This window comes from Mastacembelus armatus, chromosome 20 (genome assembly GCF_900324485.2).
Source record: "Mastacembelus armatus chromosome 20, fMasArm1.2, whole genome shotgun sequence".
Lineage (NCBI taxonomy): Eukaryota > Metazoa > Chordata > Actinopteri > Synbranchiformes > Mastacembelidae > Mastacembelus > Mastacembelus armatus.
Window position 1 is genome coordinate 11,135,905 of NC_046652.1, and position 14,230 is coordinate 11,150,134.

Genomic DNA, 14,230 nt, shown 5'->3' on the forward strand with positions numbered 1-14,230 from the left:
AACTCCTCTTTTTTCTTGTTTCTGAATGTTGCTCCTTAAGACTGAATGCATGTTTGTGCTTGTTGCTATGCTGCAGAATGACTATGAAACAGATCAGATTCCTGGCTGGTAGTGGTGATGATGGTATGATGGATAAACGTCTAAGCATTTAGTGTGCATAAAACATTTGCACAATGCACGGTACTACACATGCATGTCAGGCGCAAAGACATAGTCTAACAGATCACTGTTATTCTGAATCAATAAATGTTCCTAAAGGCTAGGTGTAACAAAGTATATGGTTATCTATTGTTCTTTCTACACCTTTCTAGTTAACTGGAAACTGAACACTTAAAAAAATGAGCTCACTGTTTTGACTAACTTAATTGTTCATATATTTCACACAAATTAATGAAGCAAGATATTTCCATTCTCTATGCTGTACTGTTTTTGAATATTTCATATATTTTGCACTTGTTGCTTTAAATAAAATGTGTCTTCAGGAATAAAATAATCAGATAATAAAATATTCTAATTCGTTTAGAGGGCTCTAGGTACAAATGAGTTGCAGGGCCACGATTAACGACATCAATAGAGAATAGTAATTATTACTCATAAAATGATTATAATCTAATATGCATTTTATTCCTTTGATGATTATAATTGTTAGGTTTGCAATGAATTATTTGTCATTACAAATTAATCAGTAGGCAATTGGAATTTCATTGGTATGATCTACTTATTTATATTTTCTAAAGGGGCGTTTCCGTGTCCTAGTCCTAGCTTTGTTTAGTCGACCGTCCAAAATCAAAGGTTCTGACATTTAAAGTCATTTTCTGGAAAATGACTTAAACAATTAGCCTAACTAAAATGTTGGTAATTCCTTTTACACTGAAAGATGTATTCATATTTTCAGAAGTAGTTAGGATGATGCAGGTTTCTGTTACCTTCTTAGACTGTGAAAGTAGGATGTTCCCATTTTTCACTTTAGGCCCAATCACGAAGTGAAAAACGTTTGTCAGACATCACAAAAATAACAAACGTTGTAGACGCTGCCATTTAGTTTGTATCAGTTTATAAAGGTCGTGGGCATTAATGTGGAAAGACTACCTCCTTCAGACCTTCAGCAGAAATATGAATCACCACATACGCAGGCGCAGCAACATGACCAGAAAAAAACACTGCGGCAAGACCGAAATAAGTAACGCCGGAATTCATGTGACACCAGCTTTAAAATAAAGGCACGAAATCCGTGTTCATTTAAATCTAGATTTTTTTCTTTTTCATGAGATGAACGTAAACATGCATCACCACTAGGTGGTGCGTCCTACAATTGTGACCTTTGTAATGTAATGTAATTACAATATACTAAAGACAAATTCTAAACTTGTCTAATTTGTTGATTTCAGTAACTACAGTGATCCAATATTTCACAACAAAAGTTCCAAAAAATTTGTTTACATATTTTATATCAGACTTTTAATTCTTTTCTCTCCGATCAATAATTTCACAACCCCTCAGATTTATCTCATGACTCTTTACAGCTGACTTACACCTCAGCTAAAAAAAAAAAACAGAATATACTAGCTATCAAGTGTGTATTATTGATCTCCATCTTGAGCAACTACAATAGTTAGTGATCAGCCAGTATTTAATATTAGACAGAATCAGATACATTTTACAGCAGAATGAATCAGGCCGGGCAGCATGGTGGCTGAGTGGTTAGCACTGTTGCCTCACAGCAAGAAGGTCGCGGGTTCGCATCCCGGCCTTTCTGTGTGGAGTTTGCCTGTGCTTGCGTGGGTTTACTCCGGGTACTCCGGTTTCCTCCCACAGTCCAAAAAACATGCATGTTAGGTTGATTGGTGACTCTAAAATTGCCGGTAGGAGTGAGTGTGAGTGTGTGAGGTTGTCTGTCTTTGTGTGTCTATATGTGGCCCTGCGACAGACTGGTGACCTGTCCAGGGTGTACCCCTGCCTTCCACCCGAGAGAGAGCTGGGATAGGCTCCAGCAGATCCCCGTGACCCTGAACCAGGAAAAGCGGGTATAGAAGATGGATGGATGGATGAATCAGGCCTGCCCAACCCATGTTCCCTTGAGGGCCACTACCAGGCTTGTTTCTTCAACTATCCCTTCCCTACCCACTGCTGATTTCCTGAATGAGGTGTATTCAGTGCATCAAAAGCTGGAGGATACAAATTCAGTTAAGGGTGGAAGACAAAGTGAATTGTTAGGGCAGGGACAGTTGGAAAACAAAGAACATAGTCTGGTTACTCCTGTTTGCAGTAGGTCTTTTTTCACTGTTCACATAGGCTTCTACAGGAAATTACTTTTACTTAAGTGGAGTTCTGAGGTAGTTGTACTTTTTTTGAATATATGCATTTTCTGCTACTTCATATTTTGACTACATTACATTACAGAGGCAAATAATATGCATTGCACTCTTTGTACTACATTGATTTGATAAATGAAATAAACAAAATACAGTATAATTATAAGTCTTTAATGATCCCTGCTTAGCAGTATGTAAAGTAAATTAAATGGCAAGTGAAGAAACCAACATTAGTTCCACCTTTAATAGCTACATTAAAATGATGAACACAATAATCCATCGATAGAGTCCATTAACACACTACTCTATACATTAATGTGAAATGCTATTTTGCACAATGAGCTTAGACTTTTACTTTTGACACTTTGAGCACTATAAATGTTAAGGCAAACGCTTTTAATTTGAAATGCGTAACCGGAAGTGCAGATGCGGTTGTCATATCGCTTGACGCCGGGTGAACAGACCAGTGAGAGAGTTTACGGTGAGTACCAGGTAACGTAGCATAAATAAACCCCAGCCTGCGTGTGACCGTAAGACAAACAAGGATTCCGCTTTATGAAAACACGAGTTCGCGTTGAAGCGGCGTTAGTGTGGAGGTCGTTTCTCGGTCTCGCCTGCTGATTTGTGTTTCCCTGAAGAGAGGCGGCAGTTAACGTTGGACAGCCCGTCTAACTGCCACACATGCACCGAAGACTTCGCCGGTTGATGACTTCGTCCTAATCGGTCTTTAACCAGGTAATGAAAGATTTAAGATAATAATAATAAACTAGTTGGAATATGCTCAGACGGTGAGTTTTGTTGCGGTTAAATCCTCTCACCAGGCTCCTTAGACGAGTGTTAAGACAGTTCTTCGCCCTGCCGAGTGTGAAAATGGGATGAGTGAACTAACTAGTCTGGCGCTTTGTCGTTTTCTGACAAGTCCTTACTAATAAACGTGGCATGCATCATGGCAGCGTGGAGACTGGAGGTGTGGTCAGCTCCGTGTATTCATTCATTCATTCATTCATTCATCCATCATCCAGTCATTCGTCCCTCTCGCACAGAAGCAGCTTTGAGTTTGTAGGTTGACGTGACGGCTGAGATGTGGAAAGTGGAGTGGTGCTAAAGGTGTTTTTGTTTGTCACTTCGGTTGCTGAGTGTTGTTGTTTTTGATGAGTCACTACAAAGGACATCTTCAGATGGCTTGGTACAACAAAAGAACCCAAAACATCTAATGTGATTGTTTTAAAATTCACACAAAGCTCGGAAAAACAGCGGATTCTCAGATACAAGAAGCAGGAACCTGATGCGTTTTAGTTTATGACTTAACGCTAAGCAATTAAGTGATTATCACAATTGCTGCTGACTCATTATTTGTCAGGAGACTGATCCTTTATTCAACAGGTGGTGAAAGCTGTTCTTTAAAACTCACAAAGCTGAGGGTTCTCAACAAGAAATTCCCAAGTGTGGGTCTTTCTTTAAAGAATGGATGGCAAAGTTATTTGTCACTAGCTCATGAAATGTTTGTTTTCTACATAGTCTTGGTTGCTGGTTTTGTGATGGCTATTTTTTAAATTTTATAAACAAATGACTAATTGATTATAAAGAAAATATCAGCAGATTAGTCAGTAGTGAAGATATTTTAGTCAGTTCTGAGTAACTATGCGTTGTGTGCTATTATGTTGTTTATTTAGAGACACAAAGGACACAGTAAAAGGGTAGTTTACTGTCTATACATTATTTTTACAGTTTATTCATTTTTATTTATTCATATTTATTTTTGTATTAAATAATGTTATTTAAATGACCTAAGCGTTGACCTTTTAAAGTGGTTCCCAACCTCAGGGATGTGCATGACCAGGGCAGAAATATGTGTCACCAACTGAATGGAGCTTTTACACATTTTGACAGGTGTAACTAATAACACTGATTACACCAATTACTGAGACACAGACACTATTATTTGTTGACAAACAAGCCAAACTGTCTGCTGTTAAACACTTCACGATTCTGATTTAACGTGGGAAAAATTTACAGACGTGCTTAGGTGGTGCAAGGCTATCCACATTATCAAGCTTTTTTCAAAAATCAAAAAGTACAAGATGGACAGACAGAAAGCAAACAAAAAAAAAAAGAAAATCGTATGGCAGTGAAATATGAAATACAAGATTATCTTGCCCTTGAGTTTACTGATGGTACATATAGATAATTTAGGTGGAGGAAAGAAAAAGAATTTTATTCATTCCAAATCGCAGCGTGATCGTAGCCACTGCACAAAAGCAATGAGGAAGACAAAAGATACAGTTTGAAGAACAATTACAGACAAACACTAAAAAGATATATGAGCCCAGCTGTACGTTAAGGTGCAGAGTTAACTTTAATTTGCATTTCAAACCAATGAGAACAACTTAGCTCATGTTGTTGCCAGTTTCTCCAAATATTGTCAGATGATACAGCTGCAACAAAAAAGTAACGGCACAGTTTACAATTTCCTGGTTTTCTGTACGTATTCGTCATGAAATGTGATCTGATCTTCACCAAAGTCACAAATATCAAACACAGTATTTCTAAGCTGACAATGAACAATGTGCAAAGAGGAATGTCTGCTTGAGGCTATTGCTGCCAAAGGTGATTCAACCATTGATTAAAACATAGTTTTACTTCTTCACTACTTCCACTTTCACTTTATATGTTTAAAGGGTGTGTTCAATAAAGACATAAAAGATCATGTTTGTGTTTGATTAGCTTAGAAATACTTTTGACTTTGGACATTTCATGACCAATTTATTAAAAGCAAACAAAAAAAAAAGGAAAATTGCCACAGCCCCGTTTTAACTGTATACAGTTACTTTATGAATTGGGGAAAACTACTACTTTTCCAGCTTCCAAAGGGGAATGTAACATAGAACACCTTAATTTTTAATCAACACTTTGTTCATGAATCCATATTCCCATATTGAAGTAAGCGTTCGATCGTATATACAACATAGGAGGATCCTTGCAGCCCCAGAATTGTTTCTCTCACATGGCTAGTAAATGTCAGGACATGCCCTCTGGCAGGATAGAGGAAGGATGTGTCTTCTCTGCTGACTCACCAATATCATCTCCATGTGCACTCCAGGTTATTTAAGGGGATTTTTTTTTTTTAATGTAAAGCTGGCACACAAGTTGAAGAGATTATTCTACAAGGAGTTATAGGATTACAGAAATTAAAAAAATTCTCTTGGTGAATTTGACCTTGTTCTGTTTTTCTGTTTGAGAAAAACGCAGCTCCAGATTGCTGAGCTGTAGCGTCTCATAATCCTGTGCGGTGCTTGAACACATCAGATGGATCAATCTTATCTTTGTGATAAAAGCCTAAGCTATTATTTGTTTTGCTTTGCCCCACTGGAACATGTCAAACAGACTTATATTGGATGCATTTGTGACAACAGTTTATTTCTGGAGAAAAAAAAACTGTACAAAATTTTTCCAGAACATCTTTGCATTCCTGCTGTAAATTGCTTGGTCATGCAGAATAGAAGGAAGGAAAACAGGTAGATAATGTTTTTATTCTTTTATTTTAAATTAAAATGTATGTTTATGTTACCTTTGACTCTGCAGATGAACAGATGTAGTATAGGATTAAATTCTCATGCCTTTTTCAGCTTTTAACAGCAGAGGTTGGGCTTTTTTTTTTTTTTTTTTTTGTCACCAAAACGTAATCCCATTACGCTGTTTCCCAGAACATTGATAAATGGCTGATTTGTGTTTGACCGTAGCATGAAATTTAGGCCTTTGTTTAGGTTCTCAGAGCCTGGAGGATATTTTCTTTCCATCCTAGTCTGAGTCTCATGAGAGTAAATACAGTACTTAGAAGTGCACCAGGTCAAGCTTCAACACTTAATCACATTTCTGTGAGAACACTGCTTTACCTTTTGGTAAACGGGTTTAACCTGAGCAGGTGTGGATGTTGTTTAGAGAAGTGCCACACCCTAACACCATTGGAGCTAAGAACAAGTCACTAAATATCTTGCTTTGTCTACTTTGCACAGGACTGTAAATTATACACAGTTTGACTTCACCAGTTATTTAGAGTTCTACTTTCACTGTGACCCCCCACGGTTTGTTGTGGTTATATGTATTTATTCCATTGGGTGATATATCATGGAGTTGTAATTCAATATAATTTACATAAATAGAGGTATAACAAAAATACAGTCATAGACAGCAAGACTGGAGTTACTAAAATTTGCTGATTTCACCACTCAAGGACAGTCAGAGATTAAACCTGAAGCCACTCCAGTCTTGTCCTGGCTGTAGGTTTTAAGTCACTGTTGTGCTTAAAATGACTCTTTACCCCAGTCTCAAGTCACATGCACTCTGGAGCAGGCCTGTGCATCTGTCTGCAGCCCTCCATCCTTCACATCTGACCAGTGCCCTCTGCTTCATTCACATAAGACCAGTTCATATTTTAATACAATCATATTTTTAATATTTTCCTATTTGTAATCTGCTTTTCCTCAGTGTTTTCCATCCAGCCACTCTACAGTAAGGTAGAGCAGTAATCAAAGTTGTTTTTTTTTTTTTTTGTTTTTTGATCAAAGCCCCAAATTAAACACTACAGACATTACTAAAATAACTAAGTGGTAAATAAATTCCATTGCAGTATGTAGCCATGTTACATTACCTATGTATTGACTTGTCATGCATGTATTGTCTACCTTCTAAATATGTACTCTTCATATGCTTTCTTATAAATGTCTTTCTTTCCACTTGAGATTTGCACTTTGAGAACTTTTCCAGTTGAAAACATTATAGATTTGTTTCTATTTTAAAGTGCATGTTAGCCTCCTACTCCACGCCAACCTATTCTTTGTGTACAAAGATTCTTAACTACTGGTTGTGTTGTGTTTTCTGCAGGAGAAGACAATGGGCAGGCATTATGTAACCTAACTTAGATGCAGCTTCAATCCCTCTTCACCCCAAAAACAGGTGCTGTCTTAGCTGTAAGCGCAGCTGCAGCTGCCCAAAGCCTGTGATGGGACAAAGAGTGAGATAAAGACGGCATAGACTGACTGACTGACTGAGTGCAGCTGTTAGCTATGTGAGACTGGACCTATTCCAGTGACTGTGTCCACATGTCTTAGCACAGTCATGACGGAGTGCTGGAAGCTACCAACCCCTGAGTGAAGTTGGTGGGCATTGGGCTGTGAATAGAGCAGAGCAGGGAGGCAGAGACGTCTCTGTGTTGAAAGGCTTGGGACATGGTTGGTTAACTTCGAAACTGCTGAGCTATTTCGGATTAAAGCACTCAGTAGCAACAAAGACACAACTATCAACATACACCACTGGCCAAATTCCCATAGAGATATACAAACAGGGCAGTTGTGAGAGGTGTACAGCTACATCACAGTACACTTGGCTGGGTGAGAGCACAGAGCAGGGGTCTTGTCACTTCCACTTTTTGAAGTTTGAATTGAGGTCGCACAGTTGTTACCTGTTACGGTCACCTGGTGACATGGTGTGCTTGTCTTCTTAAAGTTTCTGCTGTGGAAAAAGTTTTTCTTTTTTTCTTTTTCTCTAGGGATATGGCCTATCAGATTGGAAGGGAGAGAAGAATAACAGGAAGCTGGAGGGAGAATTAATTGTTTTAATACTTTAGATAAACGCTGTAAAAGCCGAACAGTAGAAGGAAAAAAAAAGAAAAAAGATAAATGCTGTTTTTATGGTTCTTTCAGCAGAAACATAAACAACATACTAAAGCCAAGACCCACACTCAACAACATGTCACAAAGGTTTAATGTCATTGTCGGTTGGTCTTGGTTGAGAAAAAGTTGGCAATCATACTATCACACATGAAATCACACCTTTCTATGAGGTAGACCACAGTGGCTAATGCTATTATCAGGACACTGTTAGGGTTGAGGAAAGCCCCAGACTTTAGTAGTGGACTTCAATTTTAGCTGCCTGTGGCTTTGACTGTCTCCCCCCCCCGCAAGACATGCATGTGACTCCACTCTGAGCCCACATCCCTGAGGACAAATAATTATATCCCACACACATGCACACACACTCAAGGGCCTCCTGGGGCTGGCTATTTCTTGAGCCCTAAGGCTCATATAAGCTGATGTGGAATGCAGTGCTTGATTATATGGGCAAGTAACTAGTTTAGGTCACAGGACTGTTCTTTATTCGCTGCAAAACACAATTAATCTAGCGGCTTTTATGACTTTAGGTGGGATTAATTGTGTAATGACATGACAAGTTTTTTTTTTTTTTTTTTTTTTTTTTTTTTTTTTCCATTGCCAAGTGCACTAAGAAACTTCTGGCATGCTTCTTTGCATTTGAAGAAAAAATGACCTGAAACTGATATATTTACCAGCACATGCAGGTAACACTGGTCTACAAATTTTCAGGAAATCATGAGATAAAATGTGCTAATTCTTAAATATTTTGATTCAATGAATTAGAAAAGAGGTGATAAAGGTGCTGGTCGGCTAAAGTTTTCAAGATATTTCACAATAAAGATTTCTAATTCTCTATACACGGGCGAGTATATTTGCTTACAAGGGAGGGGGGTGTCTGATGATCATGATGCCCCGTAACTTCTTGACAAAGTACAGTAGAACAATGAAAATGGTACCCCATGAAAATTTCTACTGTTACGTTCTTCACTTTGATACTAAATATTACATAACTCTAATTTATTGGTCTTTTATTAGAAAATGTCAAGGTGTAGGTGTGGTTATCCACTTTGCTTTCTAGGTTTGAATTGTCAGACCATTAGGACACAGCAACAGCTGTTATTCCACATGGACATTAAATAATACACAGTTACTTTATAACCAAATAGATGTTTTGATTGTTTTTTTTTTTTGTATGTGTGTGTCAAAAGCCCAAATCTGAGAATTATAGGGTGCTGTTTTTTTCTAAGCTACCAGTTCTACCAAAACAATTTCTGTTCTGCAGAGTAAATTTGTCTTGGCCAGATAATGCATTTTGACATATTGGCAGTAAGCTGTGTCCTGGCAGTGTGCAAGCCGAAAAGCACAGTTTAGATACTGAATAAAGATGGAACCTTGTTGTTTAATTTGATGTTAGAGCTTGTATTCTTTATATTATTCAGATTATGTTTCATAAGCTTTAAAACTGTATAATTTGGAGGTTGTTGACCTGGGAAGCTATAAAGCAATGGGACCAACCCACCTACCATTCGGTCAGTTTTTAAAAAAACATGAAAATGTTACATGAAAAAACAATAAACGAATGCAAAGTTATGTTATTGGTATCAATAAAAAGATACATTTATGAGTGGTGTGGTACCATTTTCATTGCTATATCACATTTTGCTGAAATGTTATCAAGCATATTGAACTTTTTTGATGCAATTTTGACCTGAAGCTGTATCTTGGAAACACGAGCCAATTAACACTCAACTACTTTCATTTCTGAGGCCTCCTCTCTGTAGACCGGTGTTATCTAGGTGAACTACAAGAAAATGATTAAACCTGGTGGCTATACATTGTAAAATAATTAAAGATGCAGTGTGAATGTTTCAGCTTCCACAGTTATATTAAAAGTCACTGCTAGTTAATAATTAAGTTCATTAAGTGACATGTTTTTGCCTCCCTATTATTTTCATGAATCATGCAGACATTCACGAATGAATAAACATCCTGTCCAGATTTATAAACATCCCCAAATACAGCTAATGCTAACGTTGACATGTATTGGATTTGTTTTGAACCCCAAAAAAATCTGAATTTATTTGCAACACAAGTAATCCACTGGCATTATTTCAGAATATCGATTACTTATTCACTCTATTAAGGATGCTCAGAGCGTCCTGGCAAAGTCGCAGTGCCCTTCATGAGGTGTAAAGTTGCTCAATGTTCTAAAAACAGCCATCACATAATGACTCACTCCCTGTCCTGCAGCCTGTATCATTTCAAATGAGATGCCATTCATTTGCTTGTATGTGGTGGTAAATAGGGCTTTTGTGTGCATTTGTGGCACCCCTTTTGATGTTGCCCTGGGCTCTTTATTGTTGAAATCCTTTTCTTTTCCAGGTGGTCACTTATTATGTGTTGCAACATTAATTCTTGCCGCTCAATTGAGAAAGAGATTGTAATAGGCTATTTCAGAATACAATATATTTGTGTGTTTTGACTCATTGTCTCTGCCCACCAATTTCCAAAGCATTTTCCTTTAATATTTGCATGGTACCAGCGTCACTCTAAAGACAGCAGTGTCGCTCTCTTGGTCATTAAAGCATGTGGTCAGTCAAAACCAAATTATTTCATCATCTACAAGATGGATTGGGAAATGTGATAGACGTATATCAAATTCGTTGGGTTGGTATGAAATTTTGGTCAAACCTTTATGTTGCCATCAGGATGAATTGTAATAACCTTTGGTTGACTTTGGTTGAATTTCCATGTAGCACATTCTTATGAATCTCAGTTGTAGTTTGTTCCCTGCTCTTTAGCTAAACTGGGATGTGAACATGGCATGATGCTGGGAACCAGTCAGGAAAATTACTGGTCAGATGAACTGCCCACAACTGGTGGAAATGTGCAGACAGTAATGAGTTGTTGCAAAAACACATCTGACAAAGACTTCATTTAAAAGTCTGGTAACCACTGGGCTAAAAGGTTAAGACTTTCAAACTACTGTTATAGTTTATAAATACACAAATATTGATCAGCAGGGTTGATTTTCTACCTTTAGCTTGGGGTTGTGTGTGTGTGCGTGCGCACGCGCGCGTGTGTGAGAGACAGAGATAGATTTGTGTGTCAGAACAGCAGCAGCAGCCTCTGACTCAGTGTTGAATGGGGCATTGGAGTCACATGGCTACTTGTCAGCATGCTGAAGGAGGAAACATAATCCTGAGGAGGAAGGCTGCTGTTATCAGTCTGTGCCTGTTGGCGTGAGAGAGCAGTCAGCTCTGCGAAAGACTTGGTGGCACTTGATCGGCTTGAGTTCACGCTCCACTTCTCTAACTGAATTCTTTTGTCTCCCTGTCTGTCTGTTCTCCTTCTGTTTGTTTTTGCCCTGTACGCTGACCATCCCCAGGTCTCCTCACAGCAGAGTTTAGAATTGCACTACAATGTCTGCGGTGGCTTCTCTCCAGTAAGCACACAAAGGTACAGTATGGATCATCTTTTGTATTTCTTACCTGCTTGTCATGTTCTCAGTTTGTCTTATTTGCCTCCATTGTGCATCTTGTTGTTTTTAAGTTTGATTTATTATCCGGAGATGGTGTTTGTCAGGTGAACTCTAATCATACTGGCCTGTATTCTCCCTGTTACAACAATGAAACTCTGAGCATTATCCATCCATCCATTATCTATACCTGTTTATTCCTAATGAGGGTCACAGGGATCTTACACCCTAGACAGGTCGCTGTTGTATTCAATTGCTTTAAATTGAACAGATTTTCCTATTAAAGTGTATAATCAAAGATATGATGTGAGGAATAGCAGAGCTGTGATTTGGGGCATGATAATCTAAAGCCATAATAACAGACAACAATTCCTGCTCAGTTCTATGGATGACACAGTAAAAACACTTTTAAACAAGCCAGTTGAATTTGATTAACACAAACGTGCTTTTTACTGGTGTAATTTCTAATATAATAACTATATTAAACCTCTCTCTCTTATCACACGTGCTTTTTGACATCAGCTCTTACATGTGTCTTCAGCAGGTGATAATAATGTTGATTCAGATATTATAGCATGTTATCATGCCAGATAAAACATTTTGGCTATGAATTATCTCCATGTCACTACGTAACAGTGATGTCTTCTTAACTATCCATTGTCTGGTAAGTAGAAGCAAGTGAATAACTCACTGTCTTGTTTTTTTGTATACCCAGTTCTCTAATGAAATGTTAAATGACCCCCCCGTCATTGTCCTGCTTTTATAACTACAGGACTGTGTGTTGGTTGAGGTTTGGACATTGTGATCAAGCTTCTATTTCTGGGTAGACACTTTTATTGGCAGTTATGTGTATTTTATTGAACTGTTCTTTAATTATGTCTTTTGATAGAATTTGTCCATGGTCATGCAGACTTCGGTCACGATTTGTGTGCCAAGCTGCTGATTGATGCTGGGCCGGACTGGAGTGTCCTGGCAGATCACTGGTTTAAGAAATATGTAGGCTTGTGTTGTGAGTTTGTGTCTGGCTCATAACCCCCGTCCAGTCGTCTGACTGTCTCGCTCCTTTCCACTAAATGTCATTATGAGCAGGCGATGCTTTGAAGAAAATGTAACCTTCTATCTGTCTTTAACCCAAAAAGTAACAAGATTATAACAAGAGCAAAATTGGCCTTTTTGAAATACAGATCATGCTTAAATTTAAAAAACTGGCTGCCGTGTCAAACCTTACTATTTTTAAGATGCTCAGTGAGGGGTTTTGTGCTGCCTCATCATCTCTTGGCTCCTGATGCAGCGCTCACTTAAACATCTCAAACCAAAACGTGTCTCTATTTGCATTTTAGGTGAAAGGAGGAAAATGCTCTTCTTTGAATCTGGCCAGAGCACTTTTATCAATACTGAAAATTTACAAAATACCAAAGAGACTGTGAGGTATATTTGTTCTCTGTGCGACAGGTGGGACACATAATAGATCTCAGTAATGACAAAAAAAAATGCCAAACCTGCTCTCTGAGCTGTCACCTACCTCTCTAAAAGTATGATACAAATGTCAACATTTTGGTGGCCTTCAGATTAGCTTTGCCAACACTTAAAATGATAAGCCTGTAGATACCATTTATTTCCTCAGAATCATTGCAGGTTAGCCTCAGAAGGTAACACACTGGCAGCTATCAAGTCAGTCAAATAGGAAACGGGATAAAGTCTAACGGGTAAACAAAGGGGATTTGCTTAGTCTCTTGAGGCCTCTGTGTAGAAAAGTTTGGTATATTTGGTTTATATTTTCATATCTATTTGATAGGATTTGTGTCTGGTAGGTTTGTATTTTTTCTGTCTGGTCGATACACAAGACAAGGCACTATAGTTTGGTTTACATGCTTCATTCAACACTGGCATGGTAACTTGGTACAAGGTAGCATCTCCTCACATTAGGTCTGAGTGTAAACACAGCTCTGTGTTTTCTTTCTCTGCAGGAGGGACAGGTGAAGATGACAGTGACTGCTCGTTATGCCTCTGACGAGAAGAGTTAAATTATAATGTCACAGGTTAAACATTCAGACTGTTTTGTATCAACACAGATTAGCTGTAGGATACAGGCACAGGTTTGTGTGTACACATTAACTCTTTCAAAAGCCAGATATTATTGATAAATTAACAGAGGAGGGGTACTAGATTGTCCTGTTTCCATTTCTCAAAGTTTATAGCTCATCCTGACAGGCGTCACTTCATGGCAGTTAACTTCTTCCTGTTTTCATACTTACTTCCTCCCAGAAGGATAGTTTTCCCAAAGCCCTGAGTGTGCACATTTGAGACTATGACTAATTGTAATGTGGAAAAGTCTGGGATAAAAAAAAAGAAGTCCACAGTCATTGCCTTCATTTAGGAACAGTTTGCAAGGTATCAAACTTGTGGAAGACATGATTTACCTCTTCCTCAAGATATCCAGCGCATCATGTCTTCACTTCCTCTTGCACTGTCAGCACTCGTCCGTTTCTGTTATTACACAAAAAACAATCAGTTCCTTCTTGGTCTGTTCTCAGACAGACTTATTGTGCCTGATTGCAGAAATCAAAAAAAACATCTCGATAATTGGTTACAATTTGTTTTTAAATCTGCTTGCTCACTAGGGCAATTGCAGTTGGTGTTATTATTTTCTTCTGATAATTATTGTTATCCTAACTGTATTAATACAGACATACCCTGAGGTAGATAAACTGGTTCCCATGGTTTCTAGCCAGGATCCCAGGGATCTGTAACTTTATCCCTGTGTAGCCAGCCCATACTCTTTCAGCATGGTG

General features: G+C 38.2%; 1 protein-coding gene across 5 annotated transcripts in view; it reads left to right on the forward strand.

Annotated features, from left to right (window-relative positions):
* The window catches only part of slc4a2b (solute carrier family 4 member 2b), a 48,749-nt gene that overhangs the window by 10,174 nt on the left and 24,345 nt on the right, over window positions 1-14,230 (forward strand). For 2 of the 5 annotated variants that reach the window (XM_026292508.1, XM_026292513.1), the window contains exons 1-2: window positions 2,801-3,047; window positions 11,349-11,419. The gene's annotated coding sequence lies outside the window, so the exon portion shown is untranslated. The other 3 variants (XM_026292511.1, XM_026292512.2, XM_026292509.1) reach the window with 3 other exon arrangements.